Source organism: Octodon degus, unplaced genomic scaffold (genome assembly GCF_000260255.1).
Source record: "Octodon degus isolate 3935 unplaced genomic scaffold, OctDeg1.0 scaffold00240, whole genome shotgun sequence".
Lineage (NCBI taxonomy): Eukaryota > Metazoa > Chordata > Mammalia > Rodentia > Octodontidae > Octodon > Octodon degus.
The window spans coordinates 1,391,564-1,402,283 of NW_004524816.1; positions in this window are offsets into that span (position 1 = coordinate 1,391,564).

Here is a 10,720-nt window from a genome sequence, read left to right on the forward strand (position 1 = left end):
TAATTGTTTGCCCTATTTGGTGGGTTCTTTCCATGCCCATTCATGGAGTTCTGATCATTTTGGTCCCTCTCTAAAATATCTTTTGGTCGTCTGTGTAGGGTTGGCTTTATCATCATGAAATTCGTTAGCTGTTCTTTGTCATGGAAAGATTTCACTTCTCCATCAAATGTGAAAGAGATTTTGCAAGGTAGAGTAGTCTGGGCTGGAATTTTTTTTCATAGAGGACTTGAAGTACTCTCCTTCATGATCTTCTTGACTTCATGATTTATGAAGAGCAACCTGCCATTATTCTGATGGGTTTTCCTTTAAGTATGATCTTTTTCTTATCTCTAGTGGCTTTTAGTACATTGTTCTTGTGCTGTATTTCTGGGATCTTGACTATTATATGTCTGGGTGTGGTTTCAATTGGGTTAATGTTATTTGGAGTTCTATATGCTTCAGTTGCCTAAATGTCAGATTGTTTCTCTATATTTGGGAAGTTTTCTGATATTACTTCTGCCTATATTCTTTTTATGTCATTTGTATTGACTTCTTCTTTCTCATTTATGCCTATTAATCTCATGTTGTTCATCTTTGCATCATCTTGCAGTGCTGAATTATTTTTTCCTGCATCCTAGTTGTTTTTAAGAGATCTTTTTTTGCCTTTTCACTAGGTGTAACAATGTCTTCAAGATCTGAAACTCTATATTCACTTTCACTCAAACATTTTTGCAAGCTTGTGATTGAGATTTTAAGTTCCTGCATATCTCTTCGAGTCTGCTTCATGTCCTCTATTTCTTTCCTATATTGTTCATTCAAGGATTCCATCTTTTTTTGATTCCCCTGTATTTTTTATCAGTGTCTTCTTTAGAAGTAGTTATTATTTATTTCATTATAGTTATTTTTTCTTTTTTCACTTCAGAGATTATTTCTGATCTGATTTCCTCTACACCTCTCTGCAGTTGTTTCTTTACTTCAGATGCTATTAATTCAGATATTTCAGCTGTGTGATTCCCAATTTCTTCTATGCTAGTGTTTCCTGCATTTGTTCTGAGTGAACTCAGGGCCTGAGATTGTATTTTGTTCCTTCTCTTTGTCATTTTGTATAGCATTGTCCTCTGATCTTTGGTGTAGAGCTTTGGTGCAGTTACCTTAGCACCTAGCGAAATTCTTACCCAAGAGAGATTATATGGTTAAGGCAGTTATACTTTTGTATTTACAGTAATACAATTAGGAACACTAATAATGGGTTGTGATATTTAGCTATTGACAAAGTTTTGTAACTAATGGGTTTGTATTTTAGACAGTAAGAGCAAGCATTATGTCTGTGTAGCTAAGCAGATATTAAATTGAGAATTTGTATTTAAGTTAATTCCCCTAAGTCTGTCTGATCACCTCCCCTTGATGTACCTGGGTCTTCAAGACAGACTAGTTAACCCTGGTTGCCTTTTGCCTCCTCTCTCCATCAAGAGAGAAAGAGGTAGGATGCTCGCATAGATCTGGCTCTAGCAGTTTCTCAGCTTACCAAGTCTGGATCTATGAAGTCTGAACTCATCCTGATGGGCCTGGCTTGGGTCTGGCTGCTGTGCTTAGCTTCTTCCTGCTGCAACCCATGAAAGTGAACCCACTGTGCCCCTCTGACAAGATCTTCTGCTGCTGGATTAGCTGTGTGGTTGTGGCCCCTACCCTCTCTGCAGGGACTTCAGCTGGAGAATTTCACACCAGGCTTTACTTTTTATACTTCATTTTTATACTTTCTGCTGGATGGTTAAGACCAAGATAAAGCAAGACCTATATAACAAAAAATGTAACTTTTATATCTGATAAGGTCAGTCAAATCCCCTTAGGATTTACCTTGGAACCTTGTACTGCAGTTTGTAGATCCTTTGTCAGTGTCAGCCATGTGGAGGAGTCATGGCCATTGCTCGACCAATGTGCTCTCTGTGAAAGCCTGAGAGAATGTTTTCTCTCCACGCGACTCTCCTTAGGCAAAATCTACATCATCAATCACTTTCCTCTGTGGTCCCATAATCTCCTTGATCAGAAAATTTGAGACACAACTGAGTTACGTGATGTTAGAGTACAGGTTCTCCTATGCCCTGAGTCTTCACTGACCTTTGAAAGGCCATGGCCAAAATGTTGGCTTCCTTGCAGCCCTTCTTTTCCTTTAATTTTTGGTCTGCATCTTAGGTTGTTAACAATCCAGAAGAGAAGCTTATTATTTTTACCATACAACATAGGCAGTTGAGCTTAACTTCACTATCTGTCTGAATATCAAACATCTTAGGCATAAAATGGAACAGATATTTTCCATCAAGTATTGATAGGTTAAACTTTAAATCCATACAGAATATGAAGGAAAATATTTAAAAATAAATATTCAAAAAAGAGGAATAAATAGTTACATATTTTTACACAGAAATTTAGAAATCTAAACATATACAGCATTGTAGCAGGACAGTCCTGTGACTTTTTTTTCTTGTCTCTTGTTTTCAAGTATTACCCTTTTTAAAAGAAAAAACCCAAACATTTACTTGAGAGACAGTATGGCAGTAATTGGTATGTCATGACAAACTATGTATTTAGAAGACCAGAATGACAGGCATTCCAAGCATGACCCTACCATTACACATTGCTATCTTCAGTGCAGTTACTTAGTTCACAGGTATCAGCATATATAGTTAGTCAGGGTGAGAACCCTACCAATCAACTGCTAGTTTCAAAGACAAACTGAAGATTCTCAGAATCATTGCCTTAACCATCTTGTGCATATAAATGTATGGCTTTGCCCCTCTCCTATTTCTTAGCTTTTCTCCTTGCCCTCTTTTTCATTGTCTAATCCTCAATTTCTCACTTTCTTTTTAATTGTGTTATACCTTTCTATTTGTATTTCTTTTTTTGTATTCTTATACTAGGGAGACTATACAATACTTACACATGTGTGTCTGGTTTATTTCACTTATGAGTTTATCTTCAAGTGGCATCCACTTCAATATAAAGGCTTCGAGTTTATCATTCTTTATAGTTGAGTGAAGTCCATTGTATAACAATACCACATCTCTTTCATCCATTGCTGACCTGGTTTCTGATCTAGAGAGTATTCCAGAAAAGCTATTTGCTCTTTTCCCAAAGTCCAATTCCAACGAGTTATAAGTCAGAGCATGTCGGTTTGCCAGAGCATCTGCTCATTGATTGCCTTTTGAAACATGTTTCATTGATACAAAAGCACTTACATATTAATGGGTTGCTTATAATGTTTCAACATGTGTGTAATGAGTATGTCAGGCTAAACAAGTTTATCTCCTCCAACTCTGATCCCTTCTTTGTAGTGAACACTCAGAATTGTTTCATCTAGTTTCTGAAAGGTGTAGTAACTTATTGCTGTCTATAGTCACCTACTGCACAATAACATGCTAGAACTTTGCAGTCCACTCAAACTGCAATTTAATACCCACTGATGGACCCATCACTCCAGTCATATACCTTCCAGTTTCTTGTAACCACTATTTAATGTTCCCATGAGACCCAATTTTTAGATTCCACATAAGACCATATAGTGCTCATCCTTCTGTGCTTGACTTATTTTATTTAAAATAATAATCTTAAAGCCGGCCTGATAGCTCAGTGGATCAAAGTGCCTGCTTAGGCAGAGCACACCGACTGGGGTTAGATCCCTGATGTGCCATGCTGGCCCTGCCTACAAGGTGTGCTGAGACACAATTGAGACTGGGTGTGGTGGGGCACACCTATAATCCCAGCACTTGGGAGGCTGAGCACAGGAGAATCACTATGAATCTGATCTACATAGTAAGACTGTAGACCCTGTAGACCCTGTCCTAAATACAAAAAATAAAGTAATAATCTTCAGTTTCATCCACGTTGCCACAAATAACAAGATTTCATTATTTGTCTAGATTCCACTTATTTCTTCACTGATCATTAGCATTTCTTTCCTTTAGCTAATTTTGTGGATTTTTTAGGTACGTCATCAATAGATTATTTATCAGGATCTTCTTTTTTTGATGTGAGCATTTTTTACTGCAAACTTTCCTGTTGGTACTGATTTTGTTGCATTCCTTTTGGCATATGATATTTCCTTACTTTTTTTGTTAGTGGGATCAAACTCATTTACTTGGCAGACATGTATGCTGCTGAGCTATCTCCCTATCCTTAAAAAGATTGTGTTTTTTTTGTTTTTGTTTTGCAGTACTGGGAACAGAACTTGGGACCTTGAACTTGTCAGGCAGGCATTCATGCCACTGAGCTATAGCCCAGTGATATCTCCATTTTTATTTGTTCAAGAAATTTTTAAATATTTTTCTTGACTTCTTCATTGATTCACTGCTTGTTCAAAAGCAAATTGTTTCATTTACATAAATTTGTATAATTTCCAAAGTTTTTCTTGTTATTTCCATCAAGATTGCATTATTGCCAGAAAAGATACTAAGTATATTTTTAGCTTGTTGAGACTTGTTTGTTGACCTATAACTGACATGGCTGGTCCTGGTGAGTGAGTCCTCCACATGCACCTCTTAGGTCTTTTTGGTCCAGGGCAGTGGCTGGGGGGGCGGGCATGGCACATACGCCACAGCCAGCTTCTTGTTGTTATAGAAATCTCTGTAAGATTCACCATCACTGGTCGAGAGAGTAATTTAACTCCACTTTTCCTTAGTGAGGTTTTGTTTGATGATCTGTCCATTGCTGAAAGTGCGGTAGTAAAGTCCTATCATTTTATTGAAGCCTGTCTCTCCCTTTAGGTCTACTAAAATTTGCTTTATATATTTGGATGTTTGGGTATTGGGTACATATATAGAAGTTTTTTGTTGAATTGGATTGACCTCTTTATCATTATATAATAACTTTCCTTGACTCTGTTTTTGATTTCTGTCTGTCAGTCTGACTGTCCTCCTTTCTGTTTTGTTTATTCTGCTTTTGTGTTGACTGGGATTGAACCCAGGTTTTCCCACATGCTAGGTATGGGCTTCACCACTGAGCTGTATCCCCAGGCCATTGCTTTTGATTTAAAGTATATTTTATTTGATATAAATATAGCTACTCCTGTATTTCCAAATTTTCATTTCAAAAGAATACTTTGTTCCATACTTTCACTATTAGTGTGTCTGTATCCTTAGAGGTAAAGTGAGTTTCTTGTAAGGTTATATAGTTGGGTTTTATTGCTTTTATCCATTCTGTTACTCTATGTCTTTTTTTTTTTTTTTTTTTTTTTTTTTTTGTATGTAGTACAGGGTCTACAGGTTCTCATTACATAGATTGGACTCCTAGTGATTCTCCTGTTTTCAGCCTCCCAAATGCTGGGACCACAGGCACACTCCACCATGTGCAGGCTCAAGTGCCATCTCAGCACACCCCGGAGCAGGACCAGCGCAACATGCTGGGGATCGAACCCTGGCTGCTGCACTCTGGCTAAGCAGACCCTTTAGTCTGCTGAGCTGTCAACCCGACCCTCTATGTCTTTTAATTTAAGAACTTACTTGAATTATATTTGTGATAATTATTGATTGGTAAAGTCTATAATGATACATTTTTGATATCTTACTTTTTTATTTTCAGTCTATTATAGATTTTTGTTTTGTAGTTACAATGTAGTTATAAATATTTTCTGATGTAATAAAGGATTATTTTATTATTCTGAAATGATGGCAATCTAACAGGATCATAAAGACAAGAATAAAAATAAGGAACAAGAGGAAATATAGTAAGAAAACTCTTCCATTGCGTACCGTCATTGCCCACTGCAATGTCACCGAAAAGGGTGACTATAAAGGAGAAATAAAATGAAGAAGAGAAATACAGCAAAAGCAGAAGACAAGTCACATACTGTCTGTAGTGGGACTCTAGTGGAGAATTAAGGAATTCGGTGTTCATTTCAGTCTTCCTGACTGGCTTTGTTTATAGTGTCTTTCCAGAAATGTGAGGAGACTGCTTATTCCCTGAGCCTACCCACTCCTTACATCAGCATCAGATGGTACCCAGGCCTAGATTTTGAGGAATCTGCTGCTGGTGTTTTATTACCATTTTAGAACTAGAGGGCAAGCTAGACCCAAGTCTGCTCCAAATACATTGCTGATACATTGCTCAGAGAGCTAGGAGAGGGCCTGCAAGGAGTAGCTTGTCCCCATTGTCTTGTTTTGGGGGCTGGGGTAGACCTACCAGTGGTGATGAACCTATGACGCATATACAGCAGCCAGCTATGTTAACAGTGAAAGCTCAGAAAGGTCCATCATTGCTTGCTCAGATGCTTCAGCCACAATTACTGGTTTATACCAAGTACTACAAGTCTCTAGCTTTGAGCTGAATCTCTCCAGATGGGCTAGGATCTTATATCCTGCCTGTAGCCACTAGTGCTGCTCAAAAGTGTCACACTCTGAGCCGGTGCTGGGACATTGAGCATTGCTGAGACTCCACACCCAGCACCCACAGATTAATGAAGAGCATCAATTTGGCTCAATGTTTTAGGGGACTTGTGGTTGCCTGGTGCTAAGTGAGAAACATCCCAGAAGGATGTGGTAGAGCATCCTTCACAGCAGCTTGGAAGCACAGCTAGAGAGAAGCAGGCCATGGACCAAGTATAGCCTGGAAACCCATGCCTCCAGGACCCGCACACACAGAAGTGTTGTTACTAGGGCTGGCCAGACAGCTCAGCAGATTAAAGCACCTGCTTAGGCAGATGCATGGGCTGGGGGTTCGATCCCTGGCCTACTGTGCCAACCCTGCCCCTGGGTCACACTGAGACAGTGATTGAGACTGGGTGTGGTGGCAAGCACCTGCAATGCCAGCACTTGGGAGGCTGAAAACAGGAGAATTACTAGAAGTCCAACCTGTGTAGTAAGACCCTGTAGACCCTATACTAAATACATTTTTTAAAAAGTGTGGTTACTAATCCTCTGGGTGGAGCCCAAGCCAATCACACTAACAGTCTAATTTGATCACACACACCAAGACTAGCAGGACACTGGAGTAAAACTAAGACCCACACTGCTATGGGCTGCTAATTGCTGGAGTGGCCTTGTGGCCCCAAACCACTATAACCAGCCACAGGAGATGCCAGCTAGTTTCCAGCTGATTTCTGCAGCAATGGGGGTTGCAGGTCTTCTCCCAGCACTGAAGCCATCCCAGAGGCTGTGGTTCACAGACAGGCCTGGGTAAGGAGTGTGAGGATCTGTGTGATATTGTAGCTCACCAACCCACACTCAGCTCCATGGTAAAGTCTTACTGCACTGTCCTCCCTGCAGTGAGTGGGATCTTCCACCACACTGCACTGCCTGAGGTTGCTGTAGTGCTGGGGAAGGCAGTCCTTTGGCTACCTAGCTGATGCTAAACCAGGTGATACCTGAGTCTCACAGCCATGGGGATGTGTACCATCTCAGATGCTCCAAGACCCATCCTTCCACTGACAGCGATAAGGGACAAAATACAAGTGTCTCCTGGACTCGAACCTCTGCCTAAGGCTGGACCACAGTCAGTGAACACTGGCCTGGTGATAGCACACCACCTGAGGTTAGGAGATGGCTGATGAAGACAGCCCATTGGTCTCCACACCTTGTGCTAAGCTGGGTCTCACCTGAATCTCACAGTCTTGGGGATCTACACAGTCTCTGGAGGATTGTGAGCCCCCAAGCTGTGACAAGGTTGCTAATGGTCCAGGCAGGAACTTGAGGCTATCTCACAGGTGCCCAAGCGTCCACCTCAGGTGGGATTCACCTGGAGAGCTCCTGTCTGTGAGCTTGAGCCTCTGTACAGTGTCAGCAGTTCCTACTCCGTGTTGAGTCTCACCAGCTAGACCTGGAATGGGCCTTCAAGATGGATTCCTGGGCTAGCTCTCCCATATGTGGAGTCCCATCCTGGTCCCTTCTGTGCCACCAGAGTGTGAACAGGGGTGTGGAGAGGCAGAGCAGGTCCAGAGGCTCAGTCATTTTGCTCCAGTGACCGTGTGCCCCAATGTGTTCAGCACTGTGATTCACCATGGTGGGCCTCAGAGTAGGTTTTGAGTTCTTGGCCTGAAATTAATGCCTTCTCCCCCTCCCCAGTCAGGTGTCTGTCTCTAAGATGGGCTGCTTAGATTGGTGAAGGAGGAACAGGGCAATGCTCTTGCCTGCCCGATTCAAAACCTTTTGCTTCGTTATTCTATGAGGAGCCACTGTGGTCATTCAGCTGATTTTCTCAGCTCTCATAAAGACAGTTTGGTGTACAAGTAGCTATTCAGCTTGGTGTGTCTGTGAGGGACAGTTGCTAGAGCATCTTAATCAGCTACCATCTTGCTCCCAGAAGGTCATTTTAGAAGTGCATCCCAGCTGATTAGGACTTAGCCCATTCTCAGGCCAGCTATGGGGTCTGATAAGTCTCGACTGAGATACAAGGTGCTAGCGCAAGCTTGCTCTCAAGGCTGCATAATCTTGGCTCAGACTTATTCTCTCTGAGTCTCATTTTTCCTAGTTGTGAAATAAGAAGATAACAGCCCACCCTTTTGCATTCCTTCAAACCTAACTTTATGTAAAGCTAACAGGGTCCACCATCCAGATGCCAGAAAAGTCAATCAGTGCTGCTTTTGAAAGAAAACAATGCATTGCAATTTACAAAACACAGTCTCAGTGGCACAAGAAACTCATGAAAAAATTGTTCACAGAACAATGACAATTGCTTCACCTATATTTTTATTTTTAAAACCTCAGTTGAATTCGACCCAGAGTGCAGACTCAGCATGTGAGTGAGACCTCCTGGGGCCCACCAGACCCTGATTCAACCCAGAGCACAGGCCCAGCCTGTGAATGAGACCACCCAAGGCCTGCCAGATCCTGAATCGATCCAGAGCCCAGGCCAGGCTTGGAACGCTTCAACAGAACTCCCTGAAAAGAGGTTAGAGGCAAGGATTCAGGAGCACCCTGCTGATTCAGGAGCAGAACATCTTGCCAGAGTGGCACAGAGGGCTCACCTCCAAGGGCTGCAGCAGGAAGAAGTGGAGCACAGCAGCCAGAACCAAGCCACACCCACTGGGAGGAGTCTGAAGTTCGTAGATCCCTACCTGGTGCTAAGGCATTAACTCTATCTAAGCTCTACAACAAACATCAGAAGACAGTGGTATACAAATGACAAAGAGAAGGAACAAAATGCAGTCTCAGGCCCCGAGTCCACCCAGAACAAATGCAGAAGACACTAACATAAAAGAAACTGGAAATCACATGCCTGAAATCTCCAAAATAATAGTGTCAGAAGTAAATACACAACTGCAGAAAGGTATAGAGGAAATCAGATCAGAAATAATTTCTGAAGAAAAAAAAAAAAGAAATGATAGCTATAATCAAAGAAGAACTAAGTGCTCCTAAAGAAGACAGTGTTAAAAAATAGAAAAGAATATAAAAATGAAGGAATCCTTGAATAAGCAATATAGGAAAGAAAAAGAATGCATGAAGTAGATTCAAAGAGATATACAGGAAATTAAAACCTCAATCACAAGTTGGCAAAACCATTTGAATGAAAGTGAAAATACACTTTTGGATCTTAAAGACACCCTTGCACCTAGTGAAAAAGTAAGAAAATATCTTTTTGTTTGGTGGAACCAGAGATTGAACTCAGGCCCTTGCGCTTGCCAGGGAAGCATTTATTCCACTGAGCCATCTCCCCAGCCCCTGAGAAAAAAATCTCTTAAAAACAACTAGGATGCAATGCAGGAAAAAATAATTCAATACCTACAAGATGATGCAAAGATGAACAATGTAAGACTAATAGGCATCAATGAGAAGGAAGAAGTCAATACAAATGATATAAAAAGAATATGGGCAGAAGTAATAGCAGAAAACTTTCCAAATAGGGGGAAACAATCTGACATTCACGTAACCAAAGCATATAAAACTCCAAATAACATCAACCCAATTAAAACCACACCCAGACATATAATAATCAAGATCCCAGAAATTCAGCACAGGAACAGTATACTAAAAGCTGCTAGAGAAAAGAAACAGATCACATTTAAGGAAAACCCACCAGAGTAATGGCAGATTTCTCTTCACAAGCCATCAAGTCAAGAAGAGCATGGAGCAAAGTACTTCAAGTCTTGCAAGAAAATACATTCCAACCCAGACTGATATACCCTAAAAAACTCTCTTTCAAGTATAATGGAGAAGTGGAATACTTCCATGACAAAGAACAACTTAAGAGAATTTCATAATGACAAAGCCAAGCCTACACAGACTGCTAAATGATGTTCTAGGGAGGAAGAAAAATGGTCACAACTCCATGAATGGGAATAGAAAGAACCCACCACATAGGGCAAACAATTAAACACATGAGAATAAGAGGTCTACACTAGTAGTCTTTCAGTTATTCTTTTGTGTACAGCAGAAAAATATTTCCACCAGCACACTCTACAGATGGACTTCTCCTGCACTTTATGGATCATGATTCCATCTGGGTCTACAGGGTGGATTTCAAGGAAATAGCTGTAGCTCAGTCCCACAAGTGACACCTAGCCACCAGTAACTATCACGGTCATTATGCATGTCCACAACACACTAGAACTTTGTGTGATATCCTATCCCCAAACTGTTAGAAGTGCTGGTCATTTATTTGCCATTCCAGTATTTATCTTATGTTTTTTGGTGGAACCGGGGATTGAACTCAGGTCCTTGCTCTTGCCAGGGAAGTGCTTATTCCACTGAGCCATCTCCCCGGCCCTATCTTATGTTTTATTCTTAGTACTTCTTTACTATCATGAAAACTTTTTCTT